At 43.9% G+C, this 21,197-nt stretch overlaps 1 protein-coding gene across 8 annotated transcripts in view; it reads left to right on the top strand.

The window, feature by feature from the left end:
- ZC3H12B (zinc finger CCCH-type containing 12B) overlaps positions 1-21,197 on the top strand; it is a 105,157-nt gene that overhangs the window by 23,773 nt on the left and 60,187 nt on the right. Inside the window, exon 1 of one of the 8 annotated variants that reach the window (XM_074962397.1) lies at positions 2,242-2,259. The exons of the other annotated variants lie outside the window; for them this stretch is intronic. The gene's annotated coding sequence lies outside the window, so the exon portion shown is untranslated. Of the gene's footprint in view, positions 1-2,241; positions 2,260-21,197 lie in introns of those variants that run through there. 8 annotated transcript variants of the gene reach the window in all.

The following is a 21,197-nucleotide window of genomic DNA, read 5'->3' as shown; positions in this document are numbered from 1 at the left end:
TAGGTCGAGGCAAACAGAGATTAATTTTAGGGCTGCACCTCTGATGTTGGGGTATTTATCCTTTAGTACAGATTTCCAGAAAGTAAGGGTCCCCTCTGTCTTCTGAGCAGATTTCAATCTTCCAAAAGTTCTATTATTTCCATCTGGGATGTTGCTTCATTAGTGACTAAAGGGGGCTTCAGACAATCTGCTTCAGCACTACAAGTGTCAATCAGAAATCTGATTTGAGGTCTTTTCTGCTGCAAATCTTGGAATCTTTCCTTAAAACGGTCCTTAAGATCTCACATACCTAGTAGTGCTCCATTTTAGGGGTTCTACTGCATCTTCTTTTGATCTGGCTTGAAGTTGCGATATTGAGGGAAAGTGTGTCAGCTCTCCCTCAAGCATTTGTCTGTGAAACAACTGCAGTTTGTTTGTGAACGCAAATACGCCTTGCAATAGATCAGACAGCAGCCAGAATTTTCCTTGTTTAAGTCCATGTTTAGTTTATCCAAATGCAGCAGCATGTTTACAAGAAATGCCAAGTCTAGAACCCATCCAGGATCTGTAAGCTCAGGGTGTATTCTGTGCTCACTCCTCCACCCTTCCCCCCCAGAGCCTCCTGAACGCTGCAAAACAGGTGATTGCAGTGGGCAGGAGGCACGGGGGATGGGGTCTGCTGGTGGGGGCTGAGCAATTTCCCCTCCAGAATTGGCTGCTAGCAGGAGCTGCATATTGTCTTCAGAAGAGCTGCATGTGGCTCCAGAGCCACAGGTTGGCCACCCCTGATCTACTCTTCTAGCATGGGGAATCAGGAGCTGGTATGATTTTTAATTAGCAAGATCAACAGCAGCTAAATGTATTCAGAGTAATTTTTTTTCCTCCAGAGAACTTTTAATAGGATTGTTCAGGTATAGCACACTTATTGGGAAACATGTTATCAGTAAAATTACTATCAAACAATTTGTGCTATAAGCAGAATAATTTTTTAGTTTTGATTGTTGATTTTATTTGGATGATAGCCTTCCATTTCCACATCCTTCTATTCTTTGAATGTTCCATATATGCAGGATTTGTCATATATGAAAGTTAGTTTAATGTGGACATACAAATGTATTGAAATACTCTATGAGCAGACACTTTCAAAGGTGACATCCTAAAAGTATTTTAATGACTTGGTGTTTAACTTTTTTTATGACTAATAATTGCTAATTACAAAAGTTGATAGCATGGTATTTTCAAAACTGCATGTTCTGTAACTGTTCACTAAGAGTAACTGTAGGGCAGATTCCCTGAAAGTTAGATAGAGGACACAGCCAGTCTTGAGAACTGTTTGGCATTGTAAGAAACTGCACTTGAACAACTTTGACTTTAAGTTAACAAACTGTTTGTTTGGGGAAATACAGCATGGCTTGAGGTTACCTGATCCTTCACCCCCAAAAAGCAACCAGCTCACAGTTAGAGATAAAACATATATGTTTTATGGTGTAGACATTGTGACAAAATACCTTGTTCGCCTCAGCAGGCTCAGTCCTTTTTAGCCTTGGAGACTCAGGTTTGGGGCAAATCCTTATAGGTGGCACAGGGTCCTGCTCCTCCTCTCCTCAGTCAGTCCCTTGTGCTTGTTTTCCTTCCCTTCTGGGGAGGGAGTGCAGCCTCCAGACTGGGAAGGTTTGGTGTCTTGCTGCAAACAGCCTACTGGCAATTTCCCTGCTCCTCTCACTCCCCCTTTTCTTCCACACAAGGGAGGGTTTAAAAAGGTCTCAAGTAGTTGGAGTCAGCTGAACCTAATTTGGTTCCCTGGCAAACCCTTTTCCAGCTGAACCTTATTGCCCTGTGGTTATCTCTCCTCAGTGGATAGGGAGGGGCCTTTTAACACCCTGGGACTAATTACTACCCCCCCCCCCCCCGGCTTTGTCCTGGGTTTACCACAACATATATAATCTATAATGTGTTCCTGTTATTGTTAAAATATTAGTATAAAATATTGAAGTTCAGTGTGACAAAATTGATGAAAGCCTGCAAGCAAAATTCTACAAATAAATGAAAAACTGTCCTAAAAGGTGGGATAGGATAATTCCAAGGGCCAAAAAAAGTTGCATAACATATGATCTTAGTATCTCTTCCACTGTATTCTGCACGTTCTTGAATATCCAAATTTTTAGTTTAAAATATTTTTTTATTTCTTTCTGTTGCGAAGATACTGTCTCCATTTAAATGGATGTACTCTCCATTTAACCCAGTTACCCAGAAAACTGTCTCCAGCCAGCAACTTTTTAGGTGAGAACTCGCCACTTTCTCGGTGTGTTGTAAATGTCAGTGTCTTATGAGGACAAATCAATTCCTGGAAATTAATTGTAGTTAATATTTTTTGGTTAAAAACAAACTGCCCTCTACCTGCTACAGAAATTAAATATAACCTTCTTCCTACCCACTTCTAAAAAACAAACAAAAGTTAATATTGCATTAAAATAGCACAAAAATCTCAAACATCCAGAAAATGCAAAAGTTAAGGTTTCAACAACAAGAGTAACTCGGCTGAGTTGCACATATGAAATATTTTATGTTCCTGTATTTATGATTAAATTAATAGCTTTAATATATTACTGTTTTTTATTCTAAATTTATATCCTAAAAGATACAGGTTGTGCTTGTGATCAAGTTGATGATGTTTTTGTTGTTGGAACATTCCCTAACTTGTGATTTTCTTTTTTAAATGTGCAAAATCAACATTGCATTAACCAAGCGTGTTTTTTTTTGTTGCTGTTTTTTGCATTAACAGTAGACAACTCAATCTTCTATGTGCAGGTGCCACTTACTTAAAAGTATAACTGGGTTCAGAAAAAAATTAGACAAGTTCATGGTGGATAGGTCCCTCAGTAGCTTTTAGCCAAGATGATCAGGGACACGACCCCATACTCCCGATGTTCGTAAGCCTGTGACTGCCAGAAGCTGGGACTGGATGACAGGGGGAAGGATCACTTAATTTTGTTCATTCCCTCTGAAGCATCTGGCAACACTGGCCACTGTTGGAAGACAGGATACTAGGCTATACTGGACCTTTGGTCTGACCTAATATGGCCATTTTTATGTTCTTTACTTTCAGCCAAAAAAGGCTGGCTCCTTTTGGAATCTCTGAATGCTGGGGAGAGAGGCTGCTATATAATAGGAAGTCCTCCTTGGTTGTTGATCATGATGCATCTGGAAAACAGCCTTCTTTGGAACAGGAGGTGATTTGTTTATTTCTTTATGAGCTTTATTATAGAGCCCAGATCTCCTGATTCTTGGTCTACTGCCTGAATTAGAAGACCACCTTTTCTGTCCAGAGGGCTGATGAAGATACTGTGGGTAGAAACAGGCTGCTGGAGAAAAAAGATGGGCTTATTTTTATTCTCCTATGGGAAATAAATGGGATTTTACACACAGACTTTAATGGGAAAAGGACTGATTCTTGGAGTGGACAATCACTGCTTACACCTTCAAATATATTCAGTTCATGTATTCTTGATAGCGCAATGAAATTTTTTTTTTTTAGGAAGTTTATTACATAATGAGTGAAATGTTGTGATAAGAAAACATTAAAGTACAAACTTTAAAGAAATAATTGGCAAGTATGTTAAGTTTATACATATTTTTTATGTATGCTGTTGCTGGCCAAAATATATATATATGAGGTATATGTTTAATTCACAAGAGACATTTTAAAAATTATAGAAACACCTAATAAATTCCCAGTTTATTGGGGAAATAAAGGAAAGGAAAACCTACATTTAAAAAAATAGTTCCATTTTTAATTTTACCTATTTAATTGTACCTAATTTTACGATGCTATTTAAAAATTTTAAAATACAAATTTCATGTATTTATATAAGATGTTATTAACTTCAGTCAGGCTGCCTGTTGTGACATTTAACTCAAATAAAAATTCATTCTCTTTGTCTGAGTCATACTACTTATTTTCTCTGTAATAAAGTCATTTGGATAGATTTTACATAAAGCTTATACATATCCTTTAAATTAAGGTGCCAAAAGGTAAATTTCAAAGAGCATGTTCCTGTTTGTGGTTAAAAGGAGTGATATCATAATATGTTACCTGCTAAATAGACAACTGTTTCCACCTAAGATACAGTGGTAGCTTTCCTTTTTCTCTCTTTTTTTAAAAAAAAACTGCTTTGGTTTTAGGACAAAAAAGATTCCTAATTCTGTTCAGATAATTTTTTCTTAAATTTGTCTGTACATAGAGCCAAAGAATTTCCCACACATTCTTTCCTGCTGAGAGTCATCAATACTACTGAGTTTAGTATCAATATTTTTTTTATAATTAAGATGTTTTAACTTATAACTATCAATGCCTGGCTTTAAACTCCAGTGTGCTTTAATATTGGGGAACATAGACTAACAATGATATAAGACTTTTGACCATTGAGTTGTCAAAATCTTCATTAAAAATATTAGATAAAATAATCTGGATAACGATTAATGTTATTTATTGTTTATTTTTTATCTGACTGAAATGGGAAAAGCCAGTTCCTTGAATTTTTGGATCCATTTATTTAATTTAATGTTTAGCCTTGGATTAAATGCTTTTATATACTCACCTGAAACTATACAGTATTCTACAAAATATTAAGATAAATGAGTTTCAGTGATTCACAGGAAATTTGATTACTTTAGGTAGGTTGTGTCTTCAGTGCCATAAGCATATTGCTGTTGCAACTGTAGTCCTCTTTTCATTAACACTAGTTGTTTTTACAGTTAAGGCCTGATCCAGAGGCTATTGGGGTCATTGGTGTCTTTTCATTGACTTCATTGAGTTTTGCATCAGACTCTCAAAGTGCAGATATATAAAGTTTAGTGTAATGAGACTGAAAACACAGGTTATATGTGTAATGATAAAATATTTCAGTAAAGTTAACGTGAAAACTGGTGGCAATATATAGGTGTCCTGAACTTAGTCCCACACTCCTCAAGCCAGAGGGAGCTGGGACTGCTGTGGAGAGGATGCAGACTATTCATTATGCTCAAGCAACTGCTTCTGTCTGCCTTACTACTGGTGACAATGGGCTCCGGAAAGCACTGTATCCAGATATCTTTGCCTGTAAGGACAAGTAAAAGCAATAGAGGGCCAGACTGTGGGAGGATTTAAGGGGACAGTTCCCTAAATGAAACTACCAAATATAAAGCTTTGGAATTGTAGCCTGATCTATGAATCGTATATTAATTATACTGTATTGATTACTTAAGAATGCCCAGTTATTACTCTGAGGTTTGACAGGTTCTTATCCCATGATCAGGCCCAGTATTAGTCAAATTACTGTTTAGTTGGGAACCCTGATGTGCACAGTTGCAACACTCACACTTTAGGAACCCTTGTATGTTTACAATAGTTTGTTAATACGTTTAGCAAAGTCTCTAACACTAATCCAGCATGGTAGATAGAGATAATACAAAATGTACATCTGAACATCCATATACTCAACACCATGCCTTGCAGAACAACCTAAAATGTTAGTCATTATCTTCCACAATCAGTACCATCTTCCTCATTGTCACCGGCCATCATCCTGGGACCTCCCAGGGCTACATCTCTCTCCTGCCCACAGGCTGGGATACAATTTTTATAATATGTTACGCTGATGCCACTATGTCTAATGCATATTCAGGAGGAGTTTCTCCCTTTTCCTTATTTTGTATTTCCTCATCCTACTAATGAGGGTGCCATTCTATAGATTATAAGAAGTTGAGATAATTAATATACTATACATCAATTGGTTGTCATGGCACTCTTGTGGTCAGACATCTGCAGATGTTCCCATCCTAAAATATCCAAAAGCTGGTGTTAGTTTGTGTTCCTGTGATTGGCCGGTGTCATAATTGACAAAATTCCTCCTTAAACACTATTCCCAGTTTCCCAAAATTTAGGGGTGACCATTAGGCCATTTATCTTGCCAGAGTTCATAGGCCTCAAGAGCTTATGCTAACTGCTAAAGCTAGTGTCTTAGAGGATACAGGCCTATAGGTTCCTTGCATTACTGCTGAATAAAATAAATGCTAAAGCTAGCTCTGTGGGCAACCCAGTGAAGTCTTCTGCAGCATTATGCTGCTTAAAACTAACTCGATCAGTCCAAAAATTAAAATATAAAGTTAAAACATGGTCCTGAAATCTAAGTTTTCCTCTTTATTATAGAGCAGTGGTTCCCAAACTTGTTCTGCGGCTTGTGCCTGGAAAGCCCCTGGCGGGCTGGGCCCATTTGTTTATCTGCCACGTCTGTAGGTTCGCTTCTCCAGGCCAATGGGAGCTGCTGGAAGCGGCAGCCAGTATGTCCCTTGCCCCGCACCACTTTCAGCAGCTCCCATTGGCCTGGAGCAGCGAACCGCTGCCAGCGGGAGCCTCGATCAGCCGAACCTGCGGACGCGGCAGGTAAACAAACCGGCCTGGCCCGCCAGGGGCTTTCCCTGCACAAGCGGCGGAACAAGTTTGGGAGCCACTGTTATAGAGATACCTCCAGGTCTGGTTGACTTGCATTGATGGGACAGTATGGGGAAGCTTGCACTGCTGTTTACCATGTGCACCTTTACATCACCTGCTTTCTAGGTGTTCTGTCATCGTGCCTAAGGATTGGCATGTGATCCATTTCTGTTTTCATAGCTCCAGTGTGTGTAACTCTTCCACTTTGATATCTGTTTCACCCTGTCCCTCTCCACATCTAAGAAACATCCAAAAACATATCTCTTTCAAGGGCCTCTGTTTATTCTCACTCACAGGGAAAGTGCCCTCAGTGCCTTGAGCATAGACCCACGTAGCAAGCTGGTCTGCTGTGGAGTGTGTGAACGACCCCTCACAACATCAAATGTTCAGTGCCCAAATCTATGCAAGGAAGCGGCTCCCCAAGATATGTCTACACTATGGAATAAGGTCGAATTTATAGAAGTCGGTTTTTTAGAAATCGGTTTTGTATATTTGAGTGTGTGTGTCCCCACAGAAGTGCATTAAGTGCATTAACTCGGCGGAGTGCTTCCACAGTACCGAGGCTAGAGTCGACTTCCAGAGCGTTGCACTGTGGGTAGCTATCCCACAGTTCCTGCAGTCTCCGCTGCCCATTGGAATTCTGGGTTGAGATCCCAATGCCTGATGGGGCTGAAACATTGTCGCGGGTGGTTCTGGGTACATATCGTCAGTCCCCCCTTCCCTCCCTCCGTGAAAGCAAGGGCAGACAATCGTTTTGTGCCTTTTTTCCTGAGTTACTGTGCGGATGCCATACCACCGCAAGCATGGAGCCCGCTCAGGTAACTGTCACCGTATGTCTCCTGGGTGCTGGCAGACGCAGTACGGCATTGCTACACAGTAGCAGCAACCCATTGCCTTCTGGCAGCAGACGGTACAGTACGACTGGTAGCCGTCCTCGTCATGTCTGAGGTGCTCCTGGTCGCCTGTGTGAGGTCGATCAGGAGCGCCTGGGCAGACATGGGCGCAGGGACAAAATTTTTAGTGACTTGACCAGGTCATTCTCTTAAGTCTGGCAGTCAGTCCTATTGAACCGTCTTATGGTGAGCAGGCAGGCAATATGGATTGCTAGCAGTCCTATTGTACCGTCTTCTGCCGAGCAGCCATGAGATGTGGATGGCATGCAGTCCTTCTGCACCGTCTGCTGCCAGCCAAAGATGTAAAAGATAGATGGAGTGGATCAAAACAAGAAATAGACCAGATTTGTTTTGTACTCATTTGCCTCCTCCCCTGTCTAGGGGACTCATTCCTCTAGGTCACACTGCAGTCCCTCAAAGAGAAGGTGCAGCGAGGTAAATCTAGCCATGTATCAATCAGAGGCCAGGCTAACCTCCTTGTTCCAATAAGAACAATAACTTAGGTGCACCATTTCTTATTGGAACCCTCCGTGAAGTCCTGCATGAAATACTCCTTGATGTAAAGCCACCCCCTTTGTGGATTTTAGCCCCCTGAAGCCAACCCTGTAAGCCGTGTCGTCAGTCGCCCCTCCCTCCGTCAGAGCAATGGCAGACAATCATTCCGCGCCTTTTTTCTGTGCGGACGCCATACCAAGGCAAGCATGGAGGCCGCTCAGCTCACTTTGGCAATTAGGAGCACATTAAACACCACACGCATTATCCAGCAGTATATGCAGCACCAGAACCTGGCAAAGCGATACCGCGCGAGGAGGCGACGTCAGCGCCGTCATGTGAGTGATCAGGACATGGACACAGATTTCTCTGAAAGCATGGGCCCTGCCAATGCATGCATCATGGTGCTAATGGGGCAGGTTCATGCGGTGGAACGCCGATTCTGGGCTCGGGAAACAAGCACAGACTGTTGGGACCGCATAGTGTTGCAGGTCTGGGATGATTCCCAGTGGCTGCGAAACTTTCGCGTGCGTAAGGGCACTTTCATGGAACTTTGTGACTTGCTTTCCCCTGCCCTGAAGCGCATGAATACCAAGATGAGAGCAGCCCTCACAGTTGAGAAGCGAGTGGCAATAGCCCTGTGGAAGCTTGCAACGCCAGACAGCTACCGGTCAGTTGGGAATCAATTTGGAGTGGGCAAATCTACTGTTGGGGCTGCTGTGATGCAAGTAGCCCACGCAATCAAAGATTTGCTGATATCAAGGGTAGTGACCCTGGGAAATGTGCAGGTCATAGTGGATGGCTTTGCTGCAATGGGATTCCCTAACTGTGGTGGGGCCATAGATGGAACCCATATCCCTATCTTGGCACCGGAGCACCAAGCCGGCGAGTACATAAACCGCAAGGGGTACTTTTCAATAGTGCTGCAAGCTCCGGTGGATCACAAGGGACGTTTCACCAACATCAACGTGGGATGGCCGGGAAAGGTACATGACGCTCGCATCTTCAGGAACTCTGGTCTGTTTCAAAAGCTGCAAGAAGAGACTTTATTCCCAGACCAGAAAATAACTGTTGGGGATGTTGAAATGCCTATATGTATCCTTGGGGACCCAGCCTACCCCTTAATGCCATGGCTCATGAAGCCGTACACAGGTAGCCTGGACAGTAGTCAGGAGCTGTTCAACTACAGGCTGAGCAAGTGCAGAATGGTGGTAGAATGTGCATTTGGACGTTTAAAGGCGCGCTGGCGCAGTTTACTGACTCGCTTAGACCTCAGCGAAACCAATATTCCCACTGTTATTACTGCTTGCTGTGTGCTCCACAATATCTGTGAGAGTAAGGGGGAGACGTTTATGGCGGGGTGGGAGGTTGAGGCAAATCGCCTGGCTGCTGGTTACGCGCAGCCAGACACCAGGGCGGTTAGAAGAGCGGTTAGAGGAGGGTGCGGTACGCATCAGAGAGGCTTTGAAAACCAGTTTCATGACTGGCCAGGCTACGGTGTGAAAGTTCTGTTTGTTTCTCCTTGATGAAACCCCCCGCCCCTTGGTTCACTCTACTTCCCTGTAAGCTAACCACCCTCTCCTCCTCCCTTCGATCACCGCTTGCAGAGGCAATAAAGTCATTGTTGCTGCACATTCATGCATTCTTTATTCATTCATCACACAAATAGGGGGATGACTACCAAGGTAGCCCAGGAGGGGTGGTGGAGGAGGGAAGGAAAATGCCACACAGCACTTTAAAAGTTTACAACTTTAAAATTTATTGAATGACAGCCTTCTTTTTTTTGGGCAATCCTCTGTGGCGGAGTGGCTGGTTGGCCGGTGGCCCCCCCACCGCGTTCTTGGGCGTCTGGGTGTGGAGGCTATGGAACTTGGGGAGGAGGGTGGTTGGTTACACAGGGGCTGTAGTGGCAGTCTGTGCTCCAGCTGCCTTTGCTGCAGCTCAACCATACACTGGAGCATACTGGTTTGATCCTCCAGCAGCCTCAGCATTGAATCCTGCCTCCTCTCATCACGCTACCGCCACCTTTCAGCTTCAGCCCTCTCTTCAGCCCGCCACTTACTCTCTTCAGCCCGCCACCTCTCCTCCCGGTCATTTTGTGCTTTCCTGCACTCTGACATTATTTGCCTCCACGCATTCGTCTGTGCTCTGTCAGTGTGGGAGGACAGCATGAGCTCGGAGAACATTTCATCTCGAGTGCGTTTTTTTTTCTTTCTAATCTTCACTAGCCTCTGGGAAGGAGAAGATCCTGTGATCATTGAAACACATGCAGCTGGTGGAGAAAAAAAAAGGGACAGCGGTATTTAAAAAGACACATTTTATAAAACAGTGGCTACACTCTTTCAGGGTAAACCTTGCTGTTAACATTACATACATAGCACATGTGCTTTTGTTACAAGGTCGCATTTTGCCTCCCCCCACCGCGTGGCTACCCCCTCAACCCTTCCCCCTCCCTGTGGCTAACAGCGGGGAACATTTCTGTTCAGCCGCAGGCAAACAGCCCAGCAGGAATGGGCTCCTCTGAGTGTCCCCTGAAGAAAAGCACCCTATTTCAACCAGGTGACCATGGATTATATCTCACTCTCCTGAGGATAACACAGAGAGATAAAGAACGGATGTTGTTTGAACGCCAGCAAACATACACTGCAATGCTTTGTTGTACAATGATTCCCGAGTACGTGTTACTGGCCTGGAGTGGTAAAGTGTCCTACCATGGAGGATGCAATAAGTCTGCCCTCCCCAGAAACCTTTTGCAAAGGCTTTGGGAGTATATCCAGGAGAGCTGCGAATGCCAGGGCAAATTAATCCTTTCACATGCTTGCTTTTAAACCGGGTATAGTATTTTAAAAGGTACACTCACTGGAGGTCCCTTCTCCGCCTGCTGGGTCCAGGAGGCAGCCTTGGGTGGGTTCGGGGGGTACTGGCTCCAGGTCCAGGGTGAGAAACAGTTCCTGGCTGTCGGGAAAACCGGTTTCTCCGCTTGCTTGCTGTGAGCTATCTACAACCTCATCATCATCATCATCTTCTTCGTCCCCAAAACCTGCTTCCGTATTGCCTCCATCTCCATTGAAGGAGTCAAACAACACGGCTGGGGTAGTGGTGGCTGAACCCCCTAAAATGGCATGCAGCTCATCATAGAAGCGGCATGTTTGGGGCTCTGACCCGGAGCGGCCGTTCGCCTCTCTGGTTTTCTGGTAGGCTTGCCTCAGCTCCTTCAGTTTCACGCGGCACTGCTTCGGGTCCCTGTTATGGCCTCTGTCCTTCATGCCCTGGGAGATCTTGACAAAGGTTTTGGCATTTCGAAAACTGGAACGGAGTTCTGATAGCACGGATTCCTCTCCCCATACAGCGATCAGATCCCGTACCTCCCGTTCGGTCCATGCTGGAGCTCTTTTGCGATTCTGGGACTCCATCATGGTCACCTCTGCTGATGAGCTCTGCATGGTCACCTGCAGCTTGCCACGCTGGCCAAACAGGAAATGAGATTCAAAAGTTCGCGGTTCTTTTCCTGTCTACCTGGCCAGTGCATCTGAGTTGAGAGTGCTGTCCAGAGCGGTCAAAATGGAGCACTCTGGGATAGCTCCCGGAGGCCAATACCGTTGAATTGTGTCCACAGTACCCCAAATTCGACCTGCCAAGGCCGATTTAAGCGCTAATCCACTTGTCAGGGGTGGAGTAAGGAAATCGATTTTAAGAGCCCTTTAAGTCGAAATAAAGGGCTTCATCGTGTGGACGGGTGCAGGTTTACATCGATTTAATGCTGCTAAATTCGACCTAAAGTCCTAGTGTAGACCAGGGCCCAGACACTTCAGTTCATTTCTGTCTGGATTACTGGTAGCTGAAGGAACTTCAGACCTTCATCTTGGAGCTTTGTCTTTGAACAAACACTCTATTTTACTCCCAGTTTTAATTCCCCTTTTGTTTTTGTTTGTTTGTTTGTTATAGGTTTAGGTGTAGGTTTAATAAATAGCTTTTATTAAAATAGTTAGTTTAAAGGGGCTTTGGTGTTTTCAGATCTAAAGACCTGTGTTTCTTGGGGTTAGGTACCTGAAGTTTAAGAGGTATGCCTCATGCCTCTCTATCATCCTGGCCTCATGTCTATTCGTAACGCCCTTCTGTATGAGGGAGGAGCATTCTCTATATTGCAGCCAGGTCTGGGAACCCAGTATGCCTCAGGCCACAGCAGGTGTGACATATGATTAAAATATGACCAGGTATATCATTGTTGCTACCACTGTTATAAAATTGCAACAAAACTTAGACCAGGGGTCAGCAGCCTTTCAGAAGTAGTGTGCCGAGTCTTCATTTATTCACTCTAATTTAAGGTTTCATAAAATCTTAGAATATCAGGGTTGGAAGGGACCTCAGGAGGTCATCTAGTCCAACCCCCTGCTCAAAGCAGGACCAATCCCCAATTTTTGCCCCAGATCCCAAATGGCCCCCTCAAGGATTGAACTCACAACCCTGGGTTTAGCAGGCCAATACTCAAACCACAGAGCTATCCTTCCCCCTTGCATGTTAGTAATACATTTTAATGTTTTTAGAAGGTCTCTTTATATAAGTCCATAATATACAACTAAACTATTGTTGTATGTAAAGTAAATAAGGTTTTTAAAATGTTTAAGAAACTTCATTTAAAATTAAATTAAAATGCAGAGCCCCCCGGACCTGTGGCCAGGATCCGGGAAGGGTGAGTGCCACTGAAAATCAGCTCGCGTGCTGCACGTTGCCTACCCCTGTCTTAGACAAAGTATGTCATATAAGGTGTCAATAGAAAACTTATGATTTGCTAAGTATGAGTATCCCATTTATATGCATGTATAATTTCTATATCTGAAGTTATGAATATTAACTGTATACCTTTATGTCAAATGTGTTTGCTCCTGTGGTAACACCCACAAGGTAATTTATTTCCAGTCTGGCCAACACATTGTGAATGGACTATTCAAGTTGATGGCCCATTAAAGGTCACTTCGCTTGCACAATAGATGATCGAAGAAGCCTGTCCCTGCTCGATGAATCTTCCTAGGGATGTTTTTAGCCAGAGTGTGGATAATGGCTGCTCCTGAGTCATGGAAGCATGCAAGGGCATGAGACTTGCTCATTGACCCTGGACCCCATCTTGTGCCTGTAATTTTCCACAACCAAAGACTGAGTGCACCCCCTCCACATGGGAGAAGGTCTAAAAACCCCTGGAAGCATTGCCATTTTTCTTCTTTCCTGCTCTGATCTCTGGAGTATGGACTTACACTAAAAGGAACGTTCCAACTAATGGACTGAGGACCTTCCAATCTTTCGGAGGTCACCAGAGACTTTACAAGCCAGCAGTTTATTCCATCACTGCTACAAACTTGATCCAAGAATTTTGCAATGAGTGTATGTATTTGTTTTCCTTGACCACTATAGCTGTCTCCTCTTTCTGTTCTCTTATAAATAAACCTTTAGATATTAGATGTTAAAGGATTGGCAAGAGTGTGATTATTGGGTGGCTGGTCTACGTGGCTGGTCTCTTGTGATTAGAAGAACTCTTTGTTTGATTAAATTGGTTTTAAACAACCACTCACCATTCAGTCTAGTGTATGGGTGATGAAACAAGGGCTGGGATAGCTAAGGAGTCTGCATTTCTGACTTCTTGTTAACCAGCGTGGTGAGACAGAAGTTTACTTTTGTTACTGGCTTTGTATATCGTATGGAAGAATAACTACTCATTTGGGATGGGTCTGCCCCATTTCTCAACAGTTTGTTCTGAATCTGGTATTCACGGCTGTGATCCACTGAGGCACGGTGGCAGAGGGACCATCAGGTTTAGCACTAGGCCTTTGTGATGCTCTTTAGGCTTTGAATGAACATGCGTCTCGTGTGTTGCTACACAGGACTGGGTGGTAGTCATGCTATCATTGGTCAATAAAACGGGTACCCATTTGAAGGTATCTCAGTTCATTGCCTCTCAGAAGCCAGCACCTTCACCCATGCCAAAGCTTGTTGTAATGCGTCAGTGTGGCCTTTCTTAGTGCTGACTTTGAAAAGGGCTTCAGAGCTGGTGACTCTTGATACTGGGGACCTTTAAATCTCTCTATGACCAGCAAGGCAGTTGTGCTCTTTAGCAAATGGGACAGAGACTCAGAGCACAGAATTGGTGCAGAGTGCTCCAGTTCTAAACAGAAGCTGTACCACAACACCAGTGCCAGATCTAGAAGAGCCTTCTGTTCCATCTCTCATTCTTCATGCCAAGGTGGGTAAGAAAAGGAAATTGTCTAAGGAGTCGTGGTCCTTGGACATGACCATTGTAAGAAGCAGCTCTAATACCACCATTACCAAAGGGCTGGCCTCAGATCCAGGGTCTTCAGTGCCACAGTCATTGGTGTTGAGGCCCCTAAGAGCAGACGGAGCTCTGTTGACAATGATGTGAGTACTCAATCCTTCCTTATCACAGCTGATAACTCTTTTTCTGCTTCAGTGAGTTCCTTCCTAGAATTGGAGCATATCTCTCCAGTGCTGAGGCCCTGCAATTGTGCCTCACCCAAATTGTCATTGGTGTTGCCTCTGATACACTGGAGGCCCCATCCAGAGAACTCTCAGCACCATAGATATAGGCACCATGCTGGAGTGTATCCATCCACTAGCTCATGTTATGGCTTTAGCTCCAGACAGAGCTTTGGGAATCATCATTTCAACTTTAATCCTTATCTGCATGGACAGTTCTCTCAGCCATCTTTGGATCATTGTTGAAGGGCTAATCTCTCCAGGAGAAAAAGCCAACAGGCTTTGTTCATTATCATTCTTCCATGCCTCTCAACGTCTCAAATGAGCAATTCCTTTCTCTAAAACAGATGATTCCTTCACAGAAATGAAGCCAGTGTGTTTCACTGCTTGCTTCTTGAGTCTGTCTGTGTATTCTAAAGTCACCATAGGTGTTACCTGTCAGCTCTGTGTTCTTGGGGAACCAGGGCGCAGTACCCAGCCTTTCTGACTCACGAAAGAGCTCCTCCCCCCCACCCTCTGCTTGAACCAAAGCTGATCAGAAGAAAGACTTACAAAGCAATGAAAAGGCAGTGGAAGACACACCTAAACCCCACCAGACAAGGGTGACAGGATTAAGGAAACTCCCCGAGCCTCACTTGCTTCGGAGATAGGACAAGGAGGCATCTCCATTAGCATACAGAACAGAGAACAGAGATTTCAAGGCAAGAACCACACTGAACTCTGGGACCAGAAAAGCAGGGAAGCACTGCATTATGGGGAATCGCTACTCCAGATGTTAATGAACCCCTGCCTGCACACACCCAGCTCAGTAGTTATCAGACCAATTCTAGTAATAAATCCTTTATGGTATCCAAAATAGTGAAGCTCCCTAATTGCATTGTGAGCTCCCTCCAAGGAACACCGCCCATAGCCAGGAATGATCAGTTCCTATTGTCTAGCCTGAACAAAACAACTTTGGTATACTCCCTTGAGCCATCAGTTTAAACATAAATAAATCTAGTATTCTCCCTTGAACCATTGTTGTTTCCCTACAAAAACCCCTACCCCTGCTCAAATAAGTGTTCTGATGCCTGGATCCAAAATCTGCATCAGTTTCACTGGGACTTCATCTTCTCCTAACTGATCGTGCTGGGGGCTCTGCTTGTCTTCAGCACTCCAGACCCTCAGCTACCACCACCATTTGGGACCCCTGATTGATTCAAGCTTCACAGAGTGGTGAGAACCCAGCTCTCTCTCTCTTGGTATACCCTTCTGACCCTGACTTGTGTGATCAGTTATAGTTTTCTAAACCTGACATTTATAATCAAATTTAAGTTAGATTAAATTTTATAACTGATTTGTTTGTTTGGCTCCCCTATGATTATTACCTAGCAATAAATAAGTTTCATGGTTAAGCTGGTTGCTTCTCTCTTTCTCTCCCCCCGCCTCCCCCTTGGGTGATTTTTGGCTTCCTCATTTGCTCTGCAGCAACACTCTTCGTACCGGAGCTAAAGATCCTTGCAGCACCCAAATCCTGTGGGGTTTGCTTATCAAGTGGGTTACTACCAGAACAGTTGTAATGTGAAAGTGGGGATAGGGACATGCTGAGCCTGGGACATACGAGGGTAGTAGTTTTGAAATGCTGCTCGACCCAGCCTGCTCAGGCATACTCTATTCCGGTGCGGTGCCCATGGCATATGAGGGTGACAGTTTGGAGGTGCTGTTCGACTCAGCCGGCTGAATCCAAGGGCCTATGAGGGTGGAAGTACTGCTTGACCCAGCTTACTGAGTCCAGGGACGTACAAGTGTTATACCAATAAAATAAAACCCAGCAGGATCTTATTAAAGGGGATAAGACAAAATGTCACATTTATTGTGAATACAAAAAGAATCATAGTAGGCAGTCAGTTATAGCTATAACATTTCATTCAGTTTCACATTCATTCACACATCGTTCATGCACACACACAGGTTCTGCAGCTGCTGTATAGTTACCAGTCCTGAATGTAGCTTGAGTTCGTGGCTTGGGTTCGTAGCTTGTGGCGGCTAACTGGCCAGGAAAGCCGGGCACAAGGAAGAGCTGGGTCTCTTTTGGGCATGCACCGATGCCCTTCCATGTTGGCAGCAGAATGTTACCCTCCAAAGTCTGCCATCTCACCCATCCTTTTTGTAGGCTTTAGTTTGAATCCAGAGTCTATAGGTCTTGCTGTGTCACGCTGCCTCTGGGTTCGGTGTGATTGATCACCCATCAATTGCAGACATGACTGTCAGCCTAGGACCTGGTTTTGATGTTTCTTCAATTGTACTTTTGTTCTTTTCTTTTGAGGGTGAACTCCTTTTACTTTGTCAGGGCTGTTGTCTGCATCTTCAGCGGTTGAGTGTTTACACTTTATTTCATCAGGACAGGCTCGGGCTGGAGGTTGAGTCCATCATCCATCCATACCTCATTCACACATCTAAACTAAACTAATAAGATTACAGCAGGGTTTTGCAAAAATGAAGGTTGCAGCAAGCTTTTACAAACGGAGTGAGCATTTTAAAATGGAGTTTGGGACAAGTTAAAATGGAGTTTGAGTTACAATATGGACAAGTGTAAGGAATGGCAAACAGTGAACAGAAGTTACAATATAGACAAGTATAATGAATGACAAACAGTGAGCAGCAGTTACAATGTTGAAACAGTGTAAGTTTCAGCAATTTAAGCAGCAATTGGATTGAAAGTGAAACTCAATTAGCCAGTTATTGGGGTAACCGGTTTTATGTATGAATGTTGTTTCATTCATAAAACTTTTGCTTATGAAGTTATATTAATAAAGTGAACAACTGAAAACAATTTCATTGATCAGTTCCACACAAGGGGTCAGCTTGGGAGTGCTGATTAACCCGGTCCTCTCAGACACGCTCTGTTAGAGAGCGTGTGTGTGTGTTCTCATCTGATTCTGGGGCTGGAAGAACCCAGACCTGGGGAACCTAGGCTCCATTGGGAGGGAACTTGCAGCAGGGAGAAGTAGAGCTCCGTATGAGAGACACAAGCAGTACATTGATAGAATTACAGAACCCCCCTCCTCCCCAGAAGAGTAACCCTAATAAATGAGAATACCCCAAAGTACTGGGCAAATCTGGTTACAGTCACAATATATACCAACTCTCAGGTATCAGCACAAGTACTGTACTTTAGCTTGTAGCTGCTCTACTTCCTGTAAGACCCACTCTAGACCTTAATAGACCTTCAGGACACAATAGAAGAGAAAATCTTGAGTAGCAGAAGTTTGGGCTTTCTGGAATTCTGCCTGTTGAAACAAACACAAGGGTCCCAGATTTGATGGGACTTTTAAGACTCCAGTCTTACCACCAGGCCTTCCCCCAGTCTTTATCCTCCTTTGCGGACTCGCTGGGCCATTTTCTATAGGCATTGCATGCTTTAACTGCTGACTAAGTAGTATTGAATATTGTGAAGCATGTTGCACCATCCCATTCAGCACAATGCCTTTGCCAATCCCCATCTCATCTTTCTTAGAGAATGAGATACTTTTCAAGGAGAAGGTGGAAATCTTACTTGCCAAAGAAGCCACTGAATACATTTCTAATCAGTATAAGGCAAAGTTCCTACTCATAGTACATCTATGTACCAAAAAAGTAGGATAATCTTTGTCCCATCGTGGATTTGAGAAAACTGAACATGAGAATGTATAGAATCCAAATTCTGAACCTGGATTGCATTATCCCTATCTTCACAGAGCAAAACTGGCTGATCCTATTGCATATTTCCATCAGACTTCCCTACTGGAAAATCTTATGATTTTATGTGGGGTACTGTCATCACCTATTAAATGTCTTCTCATTTGGACTTTTCATGGCTCCAGTAGTCTTCACAAAATGCCTGGCTGTTGTAGTAGCATACAAAGATAGCAAAATTTACATATTTGCTCCTACCTACATGAATGTCTGATAAGGGCAAGATCATGCTAGGCCCTGAAAAAATGCCATAGAGAACACCTGCAACTTGGTTGCTGTTGAAGGCTTTTAGATCAGTAGGGAGAAGTCTATGCTTGCTTCTTTCCAGAGTGCATGCCATTTATAGGAACAGCTCTAGATTTCAAAAGAGGAAGAGCATTTATGCCAAAAGACATATTCTGGAACATCTTGTAGACTGTTCAGGCTCTAAAGAAAAATACCTGGAGAGCTATCAGATTCTTTTTTAGGCTCCTAGGCCTCATGGAAGCTGTAATGCCTGTCTCCCCTTTTGCACGACTGTGTTTCAGACCTTTTCCATGCTGGCTGGTATAGAACCACATACCTAATGAGAGCAACCTCAGTTCACTGCTGAGCGCTCCTTCAAGAGAACTGAAATAATTTGTGTTGTACAATTCAGGGGACAACTTAGTGAAATAGATACATTCCAGTCTTCCAACTCCTGGAGCAATGATTTTACCAGTGCAGTCAACATTGGCCGGGGAGTTCACTTCCAAGATTTGTTGGGTAAGGCCTCTGGAACAAGTGAGAAGGGAATCTCTACATAAAAGTACTGGAGCCACATATTGGATCCTTAGATCATTACCTTAATCTCTGCTCAATCAAGCCCAATGGCAAATGATCCCCAAAACTGGCAGTTTATTCTAGTAATTCGATTCACCAAGTTAGCAACAAAATAGCTTCTACAACGCCTTACTGGTTACCCAGAAGTGAAAAATACTGCTCCCCTAAAGCAATCCAGCCCTGGTCTCCTACCCAGACAGCCACGCCAAATATGGTGAGGTTTACTTAAAATCTTATTTACCATATATAAAGTTCTACTAATCCCAAGAGATCAGACACATTACCCACCAGGTCAATGAATATTTCAGGTTTTACCCAAATACACACTTACAGACAACTCTTATTAACTAATCTAAGATTTATTTTAAAAAAAGAAGTTACTATGGTTAAAAGATTATACGTACAGATATGAATAAAGTTATGTCGTTTCATAGCAGAGATGGTGAACTGCTGAGATGTAAAAAATTCTTCCACAATCAGTTCATTAGGTTATAGTCCAATAGGCAGAGTCAGTCTAAATTATTCTATGAGAAATTGCAGGGTAATCCAGAATGGAGCTGGAGACATCAGTTTTGCGATTTAAACTTTCCCTGACAAAACTTAAGCAGATCTGAGATGAACAGGATCAGGTTCCAAAGTTCTTTCATAGGTGAAGCTCAGCTGATAAACCTCTTGTCACAGCAGACATTCCTTACATTAGTACATTGTTTCTTTGAAGTCAATTCCTACATCCTATGTACACAAAGGTAATTAGTTGCATTGGTTAGCATAAGGCAGTTTAACTATCCAAAGGTTCACAGGTAGTTTACTACAAATTTCAAAGAGAAATAAAGACAATGATATCATTACACCACACGTTTAATCTAATTGTTAATATTCCCTTTTGATCTCTGAATCAGTAGAATATAGTAATGAAATATTACAGACAGGAACTGAAGTTTAGCATTTACACACTAATTAGATCACATTGTTAAACTCCTAACACAGATAAGTACATACAGACAAATACAATTAGTATTTACTTCTGATTCTCTGACAATATAGTGTGACAAAGTTCCTCCTCTGCCTTGGTGGGTCCTGTGCTTTCTCGTGGATTTACTCGCCTCAGAGATTCACGGCAGCCTTCAGTTTGGCCGCTTTTGCTAGAGGCTCAAACCTGCCATTCACTCAGCTAACCTCATCACTGGCCAGCATGGGGGGAATGGAGAACAATGTCTGCAGTCTCTGTTGTCCCACCTAGTGGGTCAGGGACAGGCCAGATCCCTTTCCAAAGTAGATCTTCCCCTCTGGTGTGTCTCACAGGTCAACTCCTCCTGTGTCAGAAAGGGAGTTGCAGATGGAGGTTAATCTGGGCCTTCCCTCTACACTGGGTTCCAGCCCAGGGCCCTGTGGATAACAGTTGTCTACAACAGTGGTTCTCAAAGCCGGTCCACCGCTTGCTCAGGGAAAGCCCCTGCCGTGCCAGATCAGTTTGCTTACCTGCCACGTCCGCACGTTCGGCCGATCGCGGCTCCCACTGGCCGCGCTTTGCCGCTCCAGGCCAATGGGGGCTGCGGGAAGTGGCGCGGGCCCTTCCCGCAGCCCTCATGGGCCTGGAGCGGCGAACCGCAGCCAGTGGGAGCCGCGATCAGCCGAACCTGCGGACGCAGCAGGTAAGCAAACTGGTCCGGCGCGCCAGGGGCTTTCCCTGAACAAGTGGCGGATCGGCTTTGAGAACCACTGGTCTACAATGTCTCCTGTATCAGGTGCATGATGGCTACAACTCCCTGGGCTACTTCCCCATGGCCTCCCCCCAGCACCTTCTTTATCCTTACCACAAGACCTTCCTCCTGAAGCCTGATAACGCTTGTACTCCTCAGTCCTCCAGCAGCACACCTTCTTGCTCCCTGCACACCCCCCACTAACTGATGGGAGGTCCTTTTTAAACCAGGTGGCCTGATTAGCCTGCCTGCCATAATTGATTCTAGTAAATTCTTAATTGGCTCCAGGTGTCTTAATTAGCGGGCCTGTCTTAGTTGGTTCTAGCAGGTTCCTGATTGCTCTAGGGCAGCCCCTGCTCTGTTCACTCAGGGAACAGAAAACTATTCATCCAGTAGCCAGTATATCTGCCTTCTGCCAGACTCCTGCACCCATCTGGTCTGGGCCTGTCATAATAGGTTTACATTTCAAAGGATTTAGTCTACTTACATGGCTTTGGTAACTATCTACAAGAAATGGCCCTGTTTACCGTTTCAATACTTCCCTAATATATTCTTAAAAGTTGATTTTGGGTCACTTAGTCTGCTAGTTTTTTAACCCTGGCTGGCTCAGTGTCACAGCTATACACAAAAATAGAAAAGATTTTCCATATGAGCGAATGAGAACAA

The sequence above is a fragment of the Natator depressus genome, chromosome 9, assembly GCF_965152275.1.
Source record: "Natator depressus isolate rNatDep1 chromosome 9, rNatDep2.hap1, whole genome shotgun sequence".
NCBI classification, from domain to species: Eukaryota; Metazoa; Chordata; order Testudines; family Cheloniidae; genus Natator; species Natator depressus.
The sequence above is the reverse complement of the archived record's forward strand: the minus strand, read 5'-3'. Positions and strand labels throughout refer to the sequence as shown.